Source organism: Pseudorca crassidens, chromosome Y, assembly GCF_039906515.1.
Source record: "Pseudorca crassidens isolate mPseCra1 chromosome Y, mPseCra1.hap1, whole genome shotgun sequence".
Lineage (NCBI taxonomy): Eukaryota > Metazoa > Chordata > Mammalia > Artiodactyla > Delphinidae > Pseudorca > Pseudorca crassidens.
The window spans coordinates 18,071,270-18,089,791 of record NC_090318.1 but is presented as its reverse complement, the minus strand read 5'-3'; the positions used below and the strand labels follow the sequence as shown (position 1 = coordinate 18,089,791).

The 18,522-nt window shown below is 41.5% G+C and overlaps 1 pseudogene; it reads left to right on the top strand.

The window, feature by feature from the left end:
• Positions 1–14,560: 14,560 nt before the first annotated feature.
• LOC137217898 (protein WWC3-like) lies at positions 14,561–17,280 on the top strand (annotated as a pseudogene).
• Positions 17,281–18,522: the final 1,242 nt, after the last annotated feature.

Sequence of the window (18,522 nt, the reverse complement as noted above, 5' to 3'; positions counted from 1 at the left end):
TGAGCTTAGAGTTTCACTCACGTTAGGCACCACCTCTTACTTGTTGAGCTAGCCAAATATGAGTGATGGACAGGGTGGAATTCTGAGAGAAGAGGCCACTTGGAAATTGTCGGAGGTTTCAACAGATACTGACGGGCCTAAGTTAGAGATATCTGGGGCACTAGGACTAGAAAAGTCAGGGATTATATCAGAGAAACTGTGAAGGGTACAAATAGTGCACAGGACTTAGCTGATGCTTGAATTAAGGCAGGTGAAATCAGGAGCGGGGTGGGGGGAGGGTGTCAAAGGAATCTTTCCGACACCTTAGGAGTAGCTGGGACTCACCAGGGGCCATCTGAGGCCTCCTGTTAACCCCACTCATAAGCCTTCACTGTTTTTGCCACCGTTGTTGTTGATGGTGTATGTTCAGTGAGTTGGTTACATAGAGAAACATGTGGAGTCATTCAACTTACTGTATTGCTGACAGGCAGTGTCCTAAGAGGTATCCAAACTGGGCAGGTGTTACTTTAGAGCAGGGTTTCTCTGCCCTGGTACTATTAATATTTGGGGGTGGGTAATTCTTTATTGTCACGCTGTCCTGTGTAGTGTAGCATATTTCGCAGTGTCCCTGGTCTCTACCTAGTGCCTGCCAGTAGCACACCCCTCCAAGTCATGACAACCAAAAGTGTCTTCCGACATTGCCAAGTTTCCTCTGGGGGCCAGATGGTCTGATGGAGACTCGCTGAGCTCCTTCTATCTACCTGGTTGCAATGATTCACATTTAGGAGCTGAATTTGTTTCGAGCAGATTGGTGGTTACTAAGATGTTCCATAACAGGGGGTAAGACCACAGAGACCTGCTGTCTGTTTTTTCCATGAAGAATGGACGTTAAACGTATTTATGTGAAAACCCCTGAATTTACTAACCATGCAAATGGTGATACGAGTACATGAAACTTTGGAAAAGTAGTATGAATGTATTCTTCAATTTGTAGAATATTCTCAATCAATGGGTAGATACTGAATGTCAAGTGTATACAAGTGTATATGCAGTGGAACAGAAGAAAATGAACCTTGGGACTTCCTTGGTGGTGCAGTGGTTAAGAATCCGCCTGGCAGTGCAGGGACACGGGTTCGAGCTCTGGTCCGGGAAGATCCCACATGCTGCGGAGAAGCTAAGCCTGTGCACCACAATTACTGAGCCTGTACTCTAGAGCCTGCGAGCCGCAACTACTCCCAGTGGTGCAACTACTGAAGCCCGCATGCCTAGAGCCCATACTCCGCAACAAGACAAGCCACCACAATGAGAAGCCCGTGCACCACAGCAAAGAGTAACCCGCGCTTGCCGGAACTAGAGAAAGCCCACGCACAGCAACGAAGACCCAACACAGCCGAAAAAAGAAAATGAATGTTAATACTTCAGTGTTCCGCAGTAACCCAGAGAGAGCTGGCCTGGCCTTCTCCGCGCGCGCGCGTGTGTGTGTGTGTGTGTGTGTGTGTGTGTGTGTGTGTGTGTGAGAGAGAGAGAGGGAGACGGAGAGAGAGAGAGAGAGAGAGGGAGACGGAGAGAGAGACAGGGATCAGGTTGCCTGGGATGCCCCCAAGAGACATCCCCATCCTCTGTGGACAGAGGAGCCACCGGTGAGAGGATGGCCTCTGCCTTTGCTCAGAAGCTGTAGAAAGACAGGGCAAGGGCATCCTGAAAGGTTGCTTGTGGAGCTGTGGAATCCTCAACATTTTCCGTCTGGAGGGCCCTCTTTTTATTTCGTTAAAGCTCAAGGGGTTCAGGGAGGGAGAGGGAAAGAAGGGAGCTGGCTGGGCCAACCCCTGGGGGACAAGCCCCACAGTTCAGTGGGTGGGACATCGAGCCAGGCAGAGGGCTCCTGTGTACCAGCCTCAGTGCTGTCAGGAGATCGGGCACTGCCCCGGTGAGTGTGACGTTTCCAGGCCACTTGGAGCTCAGGCAGGACACCAGAGAACCACTGCAGGAGGTGAGCTCCGTCCTGTGCAAAGGTGCCTGTCTGCAGTGTGGGGCAGCCCTCTAGTGTACGGGTCAACTGGGTTTGTCCTGAAAATTACCGCGGTTTTTAAAAATTGAGATATGCTTCACATACCATAAAATGTGCCATTTTAAAGTGCCCTGCTTAGTGGTTTTTCGTGCACTCACAAGGTTGTGCACCCATCACCACTATCTAATTCCAGAACATTTTCATTGCCTCAAAAAGAAACCCTGTGCCCTTTAGCAGTAACTCCCATCTCCCTCAGCTCCTGGCAACCACGAATCTGTTCTCTGTCTCTATAGATTTGTCTGTTCTAGACATTTCATGTACTTGGAGTCGTGCAGTCTGTGGCCTTCTGCGTCTGGCTTATCTCACTCAGCATCATGTTTTCGAGATTTGTCCGAGTCGCAGAGTGGATCAGGGCTCCATTCCCTTTCGTTGCCAAATACTGTTCCCTGGTGGGGCTGCACCGCGTTTTGGAAGCCGTCCTGAAGCGCTCTCCCTGTCCAGGTGTGCTTGCAGAATCTAGGAAATAGCTATGTCTTTAATTCCACGATGTCAACTCCCAACCGTTTTACTCAGAGAAAACTGACCATTCATAGGTTTAAAGTGTCAAGATAGGTCTGTGTGTTTATTCCTGTCTTACCCCTAGGTTCTTCATGACATTTTTTCCCTTAAATTCCGTATATATGTGTTAGTATACGGTATTTGTCTTTCTCTTTCTGACTGACTTCACTCTGTATGACAGACTCTAGGTCCATCCACCTCATTACAAATAGCTCAATTTCGTTTCTTTTTATGGCTGAGTAATATTCCATTGTATATATGTGCCACATCTTCTTTATCCATTCATCCGATGATGGACACTTAGTGTGTTTCCATCTCCTGCCTATTGTAAACAGAGCTGCAATGAACATATTGGTACATGACTCTTTTTTTTTTTTTTTACATCTTTATTAGAGTATAATTGCTTAACAATGGTGTGTTAGTTTCTGCTCTATAACAAAGTGAATCAGTTATACATATACATATGTTCCCATATCTCTTCCCTGATGCGTCTCACTCCCTCCCACCCTCCCTATCCCACCCCTCCAGTCAGTCACAAAGCACTGAGCTGATCTCCCTGTGCTGTGCGGCTGCTTCCCACTAGCTATCTGCCTTACATTTGGTAGTGTATATACGTCCATGCCTCTCTCTTGCTTTGTCACAGCTTCCCCTTCCCCATATCCTTAAGTCCATTCTCTAGTAGGTCTGTGTCTTTATTCCTGTCTTACCCCTAGGTTCTTCATGACATTTTTTTTCCTTAAATTCTATATATATGTGTTAGCATACGTATTTGTCTTTGTCTTCCTGACTTCATTCTCTATGACAGACTCAAGGTCCATCCACCTCATTACAGATAATTCAATTTCGTTTCTTTTTATGGCTGAGTAATATTCCATTGTATATATGTGCCACATCTTCTTTATCTGTTCATCTGATGTTGGACACTTAGGGTGTTTCCATCTCCGGGCTATTGTAAATAGAGCTGCAGTGAACATATATGTGCCACATCCTCTTTATCTGTTCATCTGATGTTGGACACTTAGGGTGTTTCCATCTGCGGGCTATTGTAAATAGAGCTGCAGTGAACATTGGTACATGACTCTTTTTGAATTATGGTTTTCTCAGGGTATATGCCCAGTAGTGGGATTGCTGGGTCATATGGTAGTTCTATTTGTAGTTTTTTAAGGAACCTCCATAGTGTTCTCCATAGTGGCTGTACCAATTCACATTCCAACCAGCAGTGCAAGAGTGTTCCCTTTTCTCTGCACCCTCTCCAGCATTTATTGTTTCTAGATTTTTTGATGATGGCCATTCTGACTGGTGTGAGATGATATCTCATCATAGTTTTGATTTGCATTTCTCTAATGATTAATGATGTTGAGCATTCTTTCATGTGTTTTTTGGCAGTCTGTATGTCTTCTTTGGAGAAATGTCTAGGTAGGTCTTCTGCCCATTTTTGGATTGGGTTGTTTGTTGTTTTGTTATTGAGCTGCATGAGCTGCTTATAAATTTTGGAGATTAATCCTTTGTCAGTTGCTTCATTTGCAAATATTTTCTCCCATTCTGAGGGTTGTCTTTTGGTCTTGTTTATGGTTTCCTTTGCTGTGCAAAAGCTTTGAAGTTTCTTTAAGTCCCATTTGCTTATTTTTGTTTTTATTTCCATTTCTCTAGGAGGTGGGTCAAAAAGGATCTTGCAGTGATTTACGTCATAGAGTGTCCTGCCTATGTTTTCCTCTAAGAGTTTGATAGTTTCTGACCTTACATTTAGGTCTTTAATCCATTTTGAGCTTATTTTTGTGTATGGTGTTAGGGAGTGATCTAATCTCATACTTTTACAGGTACATGACTCTTTCTGAATTATGGTTTTCTCAGGGTATATGCCCAGTAGTGGGATTGCTCGGTCCTATGGTAGTTCTATATGTAGTTTTTTAAGGAACCTCCCCAGTGTTCTCCATAGTGGCTGTGCCAATTCACATTCCCACCAGCAGTGCAAGAGTGTTCCCTTTTCTCCACACCCTCTCCAGCATTTATTGTTTCTAGATTTTTTCATGATGGCCATTCTGACTGGTGTGAGATGATATCTCATTGTAGTTTTGATTTGCATTTCTCTAATGATTAATGATGTTGAACATTCTTTTATGTGTTTGTTGGCAGTCTGTATATATTCTTTGGAGAAATGTCTTTGTAGGTCTTCTGCCCATTTTTGGATTGCGTTGTTTGTTTTTTTGTTACTGAGCTGCATGAGCTGCTTATAAATTTTGGACATTAATCCTTTGTCAGTTGCTTCATTTGCAAATATTTTCTCCCATTCTGAGGGTTGTCTTTTGGTCTTGTTTATGGTTTTCTTTGCTGTGCAAAAGCTTTGAAGTTCCATTAGGTCCTATTTATTTTTGTTTTTATTTCCATTACGCTATGAGGTGGGTCAAAAAGGATCTTGCTGTGATTTATGTCATAGAGTGTTCTGCCTATGTTTTCCTCTAAGAGTGTGATAGTTTCTGGCCTTACATTTAGGTCTTTAATCCATTTTGAGCTTATTTTTGTATATGGTGTTAGGGAGTGACCTAATCTCATATTTTTAGATGTACCTGTGCAGTTTTCCCAGCACCATTTATTGAAGAGGCTGTCCTTTCTCCACTGTCATTCCTGCCTCCTTTATAAAAGATAAGGTGACCATATGTGCGTGGGTTTATCTCTGGGCTTTCTATTCTGTTCCATTTATCTATTTTTCTGTTTTTCTGCCAGTACCATACTGTCTTGATTACTGTAGCTTTGTAGTATAGTCTGAAGTCAGGGAGCCTGATTCCTCCAGCTTCGTTTTTCATTCTCAAGACTGCTTTGGCTATTCGGGGTCTTTTGTGTTTCCATACAAATTGTGAAATGTTTTGTTCTAGTTCTGTGAAAAATGCCAGTGGTAGTTTGATAGGGATTGCATTGAATCTATAGATTTCTTTGGGTAGTAGAGTCATTTTCACAATGTTGATTCTTCCAATCCAAGAACATGGTATATCTCTCCATCTATTTGTATCATCTTTAATTTCTTTCATCAGTGTTATAATTTTCTGCATACAGGTCTTTTGTCTCCGTAGGTAGGTTTATTCCTAGGTATTTTATTCTTTTTGTTGCAGTGGTAAGTGGGAGTGTTTTCTTGATTTCACCTTCAGATTTTTCATCATTAGTGTATAGGAATGCCAGATATCTCTATGCATTAAATTTTGTGTTCTGCTACTTTACCAAATTCATTGATTAGCTCTAGTAGTTTTCTGGTAGCATCTTTAGGATTCTCTATGTATAGTATCATGTCATCTGCAAACAGTGACAGCTTTACTGCTTATTTTCTGATTTGGATTCCTTTTATTTCCTTTTCTTCTCTGATTGCTGTGGCTAAAACTTCCAAAACTATGTTGAATAAGAGTGGTGAGATTGGGCAGCCTTGTCTTGTTCCTGATCTTAGTGGAAATGCTTTGGGTTTTTTGCCGTTGAGGACGTCGTTGGCTGTGGGTTTGTCATATATGGCCTTTATTATGTTGAGGAAAGTTCCCTCTATGCCTACTTTCTGGTGGGTTTTTATCATAAATGGGTGTTGAATTTTGTCGAAAGTTTTCTCTGCATCTATTGAGATGACCATATGGTTTTTCTCCTTCTGTTTGTTAATATGGTGTATCACGTTGATTGATTTGCTTATATTGAAAAATCCTTGCATTCCTGGAATAAATCCCACTTGATCATGGTGTATGATCCTTTTAATGTGCTGTTGCATTCTCTTTGCTAGTATTTTGTTGAGGATTTTTGCATCTATGTTCATCAGTGATATTGGCCTGTAGTTTTCTTTCTTTGTGACATCTTTGTCTGCTTTTGGTATCAGGGTGATGGTGGCCTCATAGAATGGTATTGAGAGTGTTCCTCCCTCTGCTATATTTTGGAAGAGTTTGAGAAGGATAGGTGTTATCTCTTCTCTAAATGTTTGAAAGAATTCGCCTGTGAAGCCATCTGGTCCTGGGCTTTTGTTTGTTGGAAGATTTTTAATCACAGTTTCTATTTCAGTGCTTGTGATTGGGCTCTTCATATTATCTATTTCTTCCTGATTCAGTCTTGGCAGGTTGTGCCTTTCTAAGAATTTGTCCACTTCTTCTAGTTGTCCATTTTATTGGCATAGAGTTGCTTGTAGTAATCTCTCATGATCTTTTGTATTTCTGCAGTGTCAGTTGTTACTTCCCCTTTTTCATTTCTAATTCTATTTATTTGAGTCTTCTCCCTTTTTTTCTTGATGAGTCTGGCTAATGGTTTATCAATTTTGTTTATCTTCTCAAAGAACCAGCTTTTAGTTTTAATGATCTTTGCTATTGTTTCCTTCATTTCTTTTTCATTTATTTTTGATCTAATCTTTATTATTTCTTTCCTTCTGCTAACTTTGGGGGTTTTTTTTGTTCTTCTTTCTCTAATTGCTTTAGGTGCATGGTTAGGTTGTTACTCGAGACGTTTCCTGTTTCTTAAGGTAAGATTGTATTGCTACAAACTTCCTTCCTAGAACTGCCCTTGCTGCATCCCATAGGTTTTGAGTCATCGTGTCTCCATTGTCATTTGTTTCTCGGTATTTTTTATTTCCTCTTTGATTTCTTCAGTTATGACTTCATTATTAAGTAGTGTATTGTTTAGCCTCCATGTGTTTGTATTTTTTACAGATCTTTTCCTGTAATTGATATCTAGCCTCATAGCGTTGTGGTCGGAAAAGATGCTTCAGACAATTTCAATTTTCTTGCCATTCGATTTTTAACTGGCAGAATGGCAGTGTCACAGGGGCTACTGTAAGGCACAGTAAGCCATTTCTTAATGTAAGCTGATATCAAAAGTTCTGTTTCTTCTGTGGCTTCCCGCCTCGATAGGTATTGACTGATATTGGACAGGGGTATATTTTGGTCTGTGGTAATTTTAATGGCTGCTGCAGAATGTATTTTCCCTATGTCAGTAGGATCAAGTGACCCCAATTCTTCAGGTACTAAGCCTGGCAGTTTCTTGTTCAGCATCACTCTCAGTCACAAACATTATATGATGAAGAAATCTGAGTAATCTTTTAGGGCTAAAACCATTTCTCCCTTAACAGTAAAAGAAATATGAGTATCATAAGTTCCTAATAAATCTATACCTTTCAGGTTCATAGGGGTATATTCTACTAGGAAAAAGGAGTTCCTTTGTTTAAGTTCTCCTAGTTATAATTCTAAAGGTAATGATCTGAGCGTCTTAATATTTGCATTAGAAACCCCTACCATCTGTACTGAGGTGTTAGAGAGAGAGAGCCTTTAATTTTGATAGGGTTCAAAATGTAAAAGGTAGCTCCTGTATCTATTACTGCTTTAATTGTTTTCTTCTCATATAATCATTTCTATTTCTTCCAGGGTGTTAGAGAGGAGAAGGGGAAAGACTCCCCATGTTCCCTCAGATCAGCCTTACTCTTGTTTAACTTGAAATTACAGTCTGTATCTGGTTTCCCTTCTAGGTCTCTCTTTTCTTGTCTTGCAGTTTCCCCAGTAATGACCCGGTGTTGTTCAGTAAAAGCAAATTTCAGAATTTACCAGTCGCGGATTGAATAGGGTTGGGTTAACTTTAGACTGACATTGATTATTTAATTGTTGCAACTGAATGTTCATAATTTTTATAGAGGCATCTTTTTCTTTTTAGTACTTTTGAAAAGTTGGTCAGCCAGCATGACAAGGGCATTTGTATGTGATACAGACAAATCATGTCTAAATGATTAACATGCCTAAATCGTGTCGTTTAGAGCAGCCGATTCCTCATCCAGACCTTCTAAAAAGATGGAGTTAAGCAAAGAATCATCTTGGTGGTTAAAGAATGATTCGGGTGTCATGCCGTAATATTGTTTAAAAGTTTCCTTGAACCTCTCATAGTGATCCAGGATTGATTCATCTCGTGTTTGTTTACTTGCTGAATCTTTGACCAGTCGGCAGTTTTTGGAAAAAGCTCTGTGATAATTCTGAGTAATTTATGAGCTAACTCCTTGCATTCACCTTGAGCCTGTAGGTTGTATAAATCAAAATTTGTTAAGGGGTCTCTCCATCCTGCTTTCTCTACTTATTCCTTTGTTTGACTTTTAGAAACTAATAGCTGTATTACTTGATATAAATCGGAAAACCTGAGCTCATAGGTTTGGACGATTAGCTCAAATTCCTTAGCAAATCCCAATGGATCTTGACTACATTCGAGAAAGTCCTTAGCTAAACTAAGTTCTGCTCGGGTCCAGGATGTGTACGTAAGCGCAGAGTACAGTTCACCTCTTCCTGTAATAGGTTTCTCCTTCAAGGGAGCTATGAGTACTTCTGATCTTATGTCTTCCTTTCCCGGGGAGGGGGAAGCAGCAGGAGAATGGGTTGGTGGAAGAGAGAGAGAGCGCGTCTGGGTTAGGCAGTTTGGATAAAGGAGGATATAAAGAAGGAACGGAGTGAGAGACAAGGTTAACGCTATTGGCTTTTAAAAATTCTAGTATCATTTTGAGCAACCTTTTGTTGATTTTTTGCGAAGAAGTTACTTTATCATTTCCCCTTTTAGAAGCTTCTAAATACCAATTGAAATAAGCATTCCATTTCTGTTTGATCTTTTTCTAGCTGCATATGCAAAAAAAAAATCCCCCAGTTTTCACATGTCAAAACAGACCCAATTTGGCCATTTAAGGTTGAGATCTCTTAGTGTAATTGCCCTAATTCGGTTGGTGCTTGTAAGCGTGAGCTCCATACGTATTGCACGTGAATCTGGCTAGAGTGTTAGCGTGGAGGCTGGCTTTCTGACACTCCATGTTTCTCTGTTTGAGAGTATCTGTTTCCCATTTTAAAGTTGAATTTGTTGGGGATAAAATTTTCTAGTGAAATTGTGGGGTGGGCCAGTGTGCTGCTTGTGAGTCTAACTCCTCCGGGATTTTGCCCTAAAGTCGTTTTAGCTCCTTTTACGTGTCTTGGGTTTTCCCTCTGGTAGTGTAAAACCACCACAATGCTCAGAACTTATCCGTGCTCCCAGCAGAGCAAGCTTTCGTTAAAATGAGTGGGTTTCCGCATAGGGATGGTTGCACAGTACAAGGACTTGCCTCCACCACTGCTGCAAGTTAATTATAGAAAACCGGACATCTCAAGTGAATGAATGCAGCACTTTTCTACATAGGGGAAGATACAAGAGTCTGGGCTCACTGAAAGCATTCCTTTGATATGCACCTTAGCTATCTAGGGTCAGAATCATGTTCTTTCCCATCCTGAGTCCCCTCTGGGTGCACCATCGGGGGCGGCTGTAGTGGCTGAGGGCTTGATGGTGGGCTTCCTGTTTTTATCTTGAGTTCCCTCAGGGCTCAGCACTGGGGGCAGCTGTAGTGGCTGATGGCTGTTGTTCACTGATATGGCAGGTGGCATCCTTAGTCCACAGCTTCATAAGTATTTTTAAAAAGTTAGGTATTTCCTTTGAAGTCCTATTTGTTTATTATTTAGTTACATTTTGGTTTGTTTCTTTTGTTGTTTATTTGGGATCCAGTTAACAATCAAGTGTTCCATTTACTTAACATAATATAATTTCTTTTCTGATTTTTTTGAGAATACGTTATAGATATCATACCCTTTTCCAGTCAAATTCTTCAGTGTATTTTCCTAAAAACAATGATTCTGCCTCATTACCATAGTAATCAAAATCAGAAAATTAACTAATTAGTACTATTTTCAAATCTATAGACATATTTAAATTTAACCAATTGAAACACAAATGTGGTTTAAAGAAAAAGAAAAAAAAATTTGTCAAGGTTCCAATAAAGGTTTATGCTTTGCTTTTACCTCTCAAGTCCCTTTATCTTCATTATTCTGGAACATTTTTGTCTTTTATGACCTTAACATGTTTGACAAATTCAGGCCCATTATTTTGTGGGATGTCCCTCCATGTGGCTTTGTCTGATTTTTCCTCATTAGATTCAGGTTTGTGTTTTTGGCAGAAATATCTAGAAGTGACGTTGAGTCATATGTATACTATCAGGAGACACATGTTGTGAATTTGCTATACCGCTAAAGAAGTCAGCTTTATTTATGTTGTTAAAATGACGTCTGTCAGCGTTTCTCCACAATAAAATTAATATTTTTCCCTTGTAGTTAATAAGTGTCTTGGGGGGAGAGCGTCCCCCTTAATTTTTAAAAGTAAATTTTTTGTTATAAGTTTGGAATCACAGCTTTGTTTTCCTGTCCTCTGTATCATAATCCAACACTGTCATTTATTTTGATGCTAGTTTTATGCTTTTAAAAGAAAACATGAAGTTGTGAGTTTCAGTCTTCACTAAAAATCCTGAAGCAGTCCTAGGAAACCATGTCCCTAGAGAGGAAACTGTTTATAGATCTAAAAATCAAAATATCGGTCAATTTTAGTCCTATTTGATTTATGTGAATGGATCCATAGTACAAGTGTCTGATTTTAAGTTTTTTTTACATTACTTTATTGTAAACTCCTAGATTTAATCATGCCATTCTCTTTTCACAGCCAGTTCTTTAGCCTAGGTCTGAGGTCCTCAACCTGATAATCATATGCCAAACAAAGTATATGGATTTTTTTCTTGGGGAGAGGATCCATAGGCTTCAGTATATCTTTAACGGATCATTATGGGAACTTTTTGCATAAATTGCCTTTATTTTCCACCCACATTAGTTTATTTTTCATTTCAGCCTCAGATTGATTCCCTTAAACATCTTTCCCTTAGGTCATCACTTTGCTTAGGATGCTGTATCTTTTTTCTGACTCATCAGTGCAAACCTAGGTACTTTATCCTAACTTGCAGACCTGCTATTAGCTAAATAGATCTAATAGGCTTTTTATGGCTTCCCCCAACCCCCTAGTCTTCTTGGTGCCACTTTAAAGTTTTCTCCTGAATTTTTACATTTGTTTTGTGCCCACTCTATGCCATTTCAGACTGCGTTCTTTTTCCTTTTATGTCGCACATTACTCAGATTTTCTTCTTGATGATTTTCCCGTAGTAATTCATCCTGAATTCCGTGAGTATTTACATATTACAGTCAATACTACACTGTTGCATATTGTTTTCATGTTTCTTTGGAATTCTTCAGGTATTTAATGTGTGTAACTGATCTGCTCAATGGATGATACATTTATTGATAGCAGGGACAATATATAGTTTTCTTTAATTTTTGTAGATACCAGTACCTACTCTCCATATCTATTCTTTCCTCAAGTATTTATTGAACACCTGTTATGTACCACCGATTGCACATGCAACAGCACAGAAAAGAAACAGCCCTGCTTTCAAGAGCATGCATGCAAGAGACCAAATAAATCAGTAAAGTGTAATACTGATTTTTTTGAGCTTTTAAAGCTTTATTAAGTTTTTTATTGTGGCAAATATATAACATAAAATTTACCTATTTAACCCTTTCAGGTGTATAATTTAGTGGCATTAAGTACGTTCATAATGTTGTACAGTCATTGCCATTACATTTCCAGAACTTTTCCGTCATCTCAAACTGAAACTCTTTACCCATTGAATAGTAACTCCCAGTTCTTCCCAAACCAGGTCTTAGTAAACACTGTTCCACTTTCTGTTTCTATGAGATTGCCTAGTTTGGCTACCTGCTATAAATGCGGTCATACAATATTTATCATTTTGTGTCTGAATTATTTCACTTAGCATATGTCTTCAGCGTTCATCCATGTTGGTTGCATCAGAATTTCCTTTCTTTTTAAGGCTGAACAATATTCCTCTGTACATATGTGACACATTTTGTTTATACATTCATCTGTCGATGTACACTTGAGTTGCATCCATCTTTTGGCTATGATGAATAATGTTGCTAGAAAATTGTTATACAAATATCTGTTTCAGTCCCTGCTTTCATTTCTTTGGGGTATATACCTAGAGATAAAAATGGGTCATCATATGGTAATTCAACAGTAAATGTTTTAAGAATCCATCATATTTTCTTCTACAGTGGCTGCACAATTTTGCATTCCTGTGAGCAGTGCACTTGAAGTTCCATTTTCTCCCAGTCTTTGCCAAAACTTGTTGTTTTCTGCTTCTGTCACAATAATTATCCTAATGGATGTAAAGTAGTATTTGTTGTGGATTTGCTTTTTATTTCCCTAGGGATTCATAGTGTGATCATATTTTCATGTAGCTTAACGGCTATTTGTATATCTTCTTTAAGTTCTTTGCCAGTTTTAAAATCAGATTTGTTTGTTTTTGACTCTTAGGAGTTCTTCAGATACTTTGGATATTAATTCTTTACTGGATACCTGATTTGGGTATATTTTCTCCCATTCAGTGGGTTGTCTTTGAGGTCTGTTGATTGTGCCCTTTTTACTTTTGTGGCCTGTGCTTTTGGTGTCATATCTAGAACATCATTGCCAAATTGTGGCAAGTTTTCCTCCTCTCTACTAAGACGGAAATTAATGGCTATAAACTCTTACCTTACAAAGGAAGAAATATCTCAAATCAACAAACCAAAACCTTACAACTTAAAGAACTAGAAAAGAGGAGCAAATAAATGACAACTAACACAAGGAAGGAAACAATGATTAAACCAGACATAAATAAAATAGAAATCAACCCTGCTGACAGCCCTCCTGACCTAGGACTTGAGTTCCATAATTGTGAAAAAATATTTTTCTGTTGTTTAATCTCCCTAGTCTGTGGTATTTTTTTAATAGATCTTTATTGGAGTATAATTGCTTTACATTGTTGTGTTAGCTTCTGCTGTATAACAAAGTGAATCAGCTATATGTGTGCATACATCCGCATATCCCCTCCCTCTTGCGTCTCCCTCCCACCCTTTCTACTCCACCCTTCTAGGTGGTCACAAAGCAGGGAGCTGATCTCCCTGTGCTATGCGACTGCTTCCCACTAGCTATCTGTTTTGCATTTGGTAGTGTATATATAAGTCCACGCCTCTCTCTCACTTTGTCCTAGCTCACCCTTCCCCCTCCCTCCCCATGTCCTCAAGTCCATCCTCTACGTCTGCGTCTTTATTCCTGTCCTGCCCCTAGGTTCTTCAGAGCCTTTTTTTTTAGATTCCATATATATGTGTTAGCATACGGGTATTTCTTTCTCTCTTTCTGACTTACTTTACTTTGTATGACAGACTCTAGGTCCATCCACCTCACTACAAGTAACTCAGTTTCGTTTCTTTTTATGGCTGAGGAATATTCCACTGTATATATGTGCCACGCCTGCTTTATCCATTCGTCTGTCAATGGATACTTGGGCAGGGAATCCTTTACTCACAGGAGGGAGCAACAGGGGCTGGGGCCCGGGTGGCCACGTTTGCGAGGCCTGCAGCTCCTCTCCCCACACAGTGAGGTGTCCCGGTCGCGCTGCCCCGGGCAGCCCAGGGTCAGGCGGGGCACTCCCGCCCCATCAGGCTGCGGCCCTGTGGGGCCTGATGCTTCATCACGCAGCTGGAGGTGCCTGATCGAAGGCCATCCTTCCTTATCCTAGACTCCTGCCGAACCCCTGTGGAGCAGCCTCCCGCCTGCTTGCTGAGGAGGACGGGGCGGTGAAGGAGGAAGCCCTTCACCTCCCCAGAGACAGGCCTCCAGCCCCTGCACTGTGCTTTGTGCCCAGCACAAAGGCACACGCACTGACCGGCGATGCTTCTAGAGGCCTCTGTTTTTATATATGTTTGTGATGACTGGGAGGCACGTAAGTGCAGTGCTGCAACATTTCCTGCTATCTGGGGCTCACTGGCATGGAAAGTAAGGCCGTGAAGGCCAGGACTTTGCTTTCACACAGATACATGTTGTTCCTGAAATGAAAACCTGCCGCCAAATGAAATACGTAACGTCTCGGCTCCCGTGAAGTCGGCATTATTTATTTTTCTTTTTAAAGACAGGCCTTTTCCCTTGACGGGCAGGGTGGGTGTTAGTGGTGTGGTCTTGTCCTCCTGCCAGGAACGAGGCTCTTATCTGGAACGCCACTCTTCCCAGCTCTTGCCAAAGCTAGAAACACAGCAAATGAGAATGACTGATAAAAAGTGAAAAGCGCTGAGGAGAGTGCGGGTTTTCATGAGCGTCACACCGTACCAAGTGGCAGTTGGCATTGATAGGACCGAAGTTGCTCGATTAGCCTGGAAAACCTCAGCTGGTTCGGTTGATGGACCTGAAGCAGGGGTGGGGCCGGGGGTTGGTCTGCTTATTTGGTTTGTCTTTGTTTGGCCTGAAACTCTTGTGTGGGGTTTTCTTGTACGCGAAACCCAAAGTCTTGGTAAAAGCTCTAAACGTCATAACTGTTTGAGTACCTGCACGAGAACCAAAATAATCCAGTTCAGAGTACACAGAGAATGAATGTTGAACTCTTGAGGAAGTGTTTCTGAACCGCCGTCATTTGGTGTAGCTTTATCGTAGTGACAGCGACAGTTCAATGCTGGCCCGCAAGTCCCCCCTTGTCCGAAACACTTTGGAAAGACGAACCCTTCGCTATAAGCAGGTATGTGCCACGTAGACTAATCTGCCGTCTGTATGTACGCTGGGAGTTATTTCCACAAACCTGAAGGGGTAATATTTTAGGTAAGATTAATTGAAAGGTAATATGTTTATTTCCTTGTTTACTTAGATATAATTTTTAAAAGTGTATATAATGTCAATGTTACCAGTATTTGTTAATTTCCTAAGATAATGTCGTAATCTAAGATAATACATGATCTTTACATTTTAAAATATAATAAATTAATAAACAGCCATTCTGTATAAGAGATTCTTCTTTCTTTTTTGACAAGGGAGTATATACAGTTTAGAAAATTTGGGTCTTTCACCGTGGCGCATTCTCCTACATAGGACTGTTCTACAGTTTTCCTTTATATACACCGGATTTTTTCTCCACGTCACGCCAGTGTACACAGTTTTGCTCCTTTTAATTTGTAAGGTAGTGGTTCCCTGACTTTCCCGGGCAAGAATTCTTTGAAAGAAAAAGAAATTCCCAGATCTCCTTGTGGTGGTTGTATTTAGAGTAGCCGCTGACTGTGAGTGATAAGAAAATACATAACTCAGCAACGAAAGTATTTCTCAGCAGCCATGCTGTTGGCATTTTGGCCTAGGTCTGTCTTTGTTGGGGGCTGTCCTGTGCACTGTGGGCTGTTGAGCTGCATCCCTGGCCTTGACCCACTAGTTGCCGGTATCACCCCCTCCCCCAGTTGTGACGACCAAAAATGTCCCCGGAGGGCCCAAGTCACCCGTGGTTGGGAACCAGTGAGCTCTACTATGAATTCAGGAGAGCTTTTAAATGAGTTTGTGTTTATTAAGTCACTTAGATTTGCATTTAACTTCTGTATATGTGCAAAATAGCGTTATGGGTGTGTAAAACGCACACAGTTATTCAGTCCTCCCAACAACGCTCGTGGATTTGTGATTTTGTTGCACTAACTGCCTTCCCCAGCGTTGTTAGCCGTGGCGTGGGAAGTACTGCTCTCAGCTCCGTGTACAAAATTCTACTGTCGTCTTAGAGCTTTCTTGAAAACAGGAGACTTGCTTACTTCAGGCGTGTGTGGGGAGGAGCGTTTTTTGTTGTTGTTGTTGTTGATGTTCGGCCTCGCTGCGCGGCTTGCAGTTGTAGTTCTCTGACCAGGGATTGAATTTGCAGCCCAGCATTGGAAGCGGGGAGTCCTAACCATCGGACTACCAGGGAATTCCCTGGGGAGGAACGTTTTTGACAGCTTGTGTGTGTTTAACCAGAAAGCCCTCAACGTGGTTTATAACGTGCTTTTTTCCCGTTATACAGTAGGCCATTAAGATTTTGCCATGTCGGTCTATTTTTCATCTTTCTACAGTAGCTGCGTTTTCTGCGGGCCTTATAATGTATTTGATCACTTTTCTCTTGTCAGGTATTTAGAATTTTTCTGTCATAAAGCTTTTGCACATCATCAGCTGTGCCTTTCAGGTGCAAGTCACATGAAATTTCAGAACCAAAGAAAACACAACATTTTGTGGCTCTTGCTTATAGTGTCAAGTAGCACTTGAGAAAGATGACGCCCTCCTGCCCCGTGTGAGAGGGTCTGTTTCTCTGCGCTTTAGCCAAAGCCTAGGTCGTCATTACAGCGGACAGCTTGCTGTCACTGGCTCGTTACCGGAGTGGAGGTTTGAACCCGTGTGGCCCACATCCGTGTTGTGTTGGCGTCGGGCCACGCTGCGGCTGTCTCTCTCCAGTGGGGTCGGTCACTCGGGGAAGAAGCCGCGGGAAGGGCGCGGGCGGGGTGGAGGCGCTCACGGCCGCGGTCTCGCAGCCCTGCAGGTCCTCCGTGGCGGCGCTGGCGGCGCGCACGTCCCTGGACCTGGAGCTGGACCTCCAGGCGTCGCGGACGCGGCAGCGGCAGCTGACCGAGGAGCTGTGCGACCTGCGCGAGCTGCGCCAGCGCCTGGAGGACGCCCAGCTCCGCGGCCACGCCGAGCCCCCGGCCTGGCTGCTGCGCGACGAGCGCTTCCGGAGCCTGCTGCGGGAGGCCGAGAGGCAGGTGAGGCCCCGGCCCGCCAACGCGGGGAGGGGGCAGGCGGCCGGGCCTTTCTCTCCTCCCGGTGCCCGGAGCTGGCAGGGGCTTCCATCGCTCTTCCTTAAAACTGGAAGCAAACCCGTCTGGTTCACCCTGCGTTGCTGTTCCAGACGAGACAGACCAAACTTGACTTGCATTCAAGAACAGGCAGCTGAGAAGACGCTGAAGAAGGCCTCCAAAGGGGTGTGCCAGCTGCGCGGGCGGAACCTCAAAGAGCCCATCCAGCTGGGTGCAGGCGTTCAGGTGGGGAGAAGCCCAGGCCTCACTCTCGCGCTTGATTTTTACTGTCATACCTTTGTCATTATGAAGAGTAAAGTAAGTATTGAGAGAGACCCACAAGGAAGTCGAGAACAAAGCTGGAATCCCCACTGCTGTTAGCATTGTGCGATTTTTCTCCTGATTTATTTTCTGTGGAGCTTTAATTAAGGCCAGGTATGATCATTTTTGTTTAATTTTGCATTCAGCTTATTAAGAATTAACATACCACATGTTACTACCTAACCTGTTATTTTTTTCATGACTGATTCATCTAATAAACATAAATCACTTACCGGCTCTTGTAACATCTTTTTATGTTTATGATCATAAATAACAGCAATTTACATATGTACAGTATGTGTTGTCTTTGCTTTTTAAAATTTAGAGTGAAGCATACTCTATATTCAGGAAAATGTTCTTTTCTTACCAAGATAGTTTAGTGAGTTCTCATAAACTGAACATGACAGAAATCAAAACATTATCAGCATTTCCAGATTACTCTGCAAATTTCCTTAAACACTGTGTTGAATTCTAATGACATTAATTAGTTTTGCATGGTTTTGTTCTTTTATACAGCCGCAGTTAACACAGTTCTATCCATACTACTTTGTGCCTGACTTTTAGCTTTGTTTTTTTCTATACCTGTAATTTTTATGTCCTTATCATAAAATAACACAAGATATTATAACCACTTCCTTCAGTTTTGATTTAGAATTCATCTATTGATATATTTTTAAAATGTATTCATTTGTTGATAGAACAAGAGTTAACACTATGTAGCAGGTACTCTTCCAGCCACTGGAGGTAAGTCCCTGCCCTCCTAGGAGTATCATAACTTCTATTAAAATTTTGAAAATTTGTATACGAACATATATTATGGAAATTCAAATTCTGATTGTTCTTTGAACAAGGAAAGCCATCATTGATATGAGAGCTTCCTGCCAGCTTTCCGTGTCTGCATATCACCTTCTAACATAATTTTTTCCATGCCCACCCAGGGAGAAGATAACATTTTTCACGAGACCACGGGCTAACTTACCCCTGCTGCCGGTTGATGCTGTTTGCTGGAGTATTTATCTGCCTATTTTATTTCTGCGAAGTTCTAAAATTGTCTAGCTAAAATTGTCTTTCAAATATGTGTGCAAAGTTATTAATATACAATTTTTTTTCGAAAGTCTATAAATATGTATTTTTTGATAGTGACAGGAGCAGGGCTTGGCTTTTCCTTGT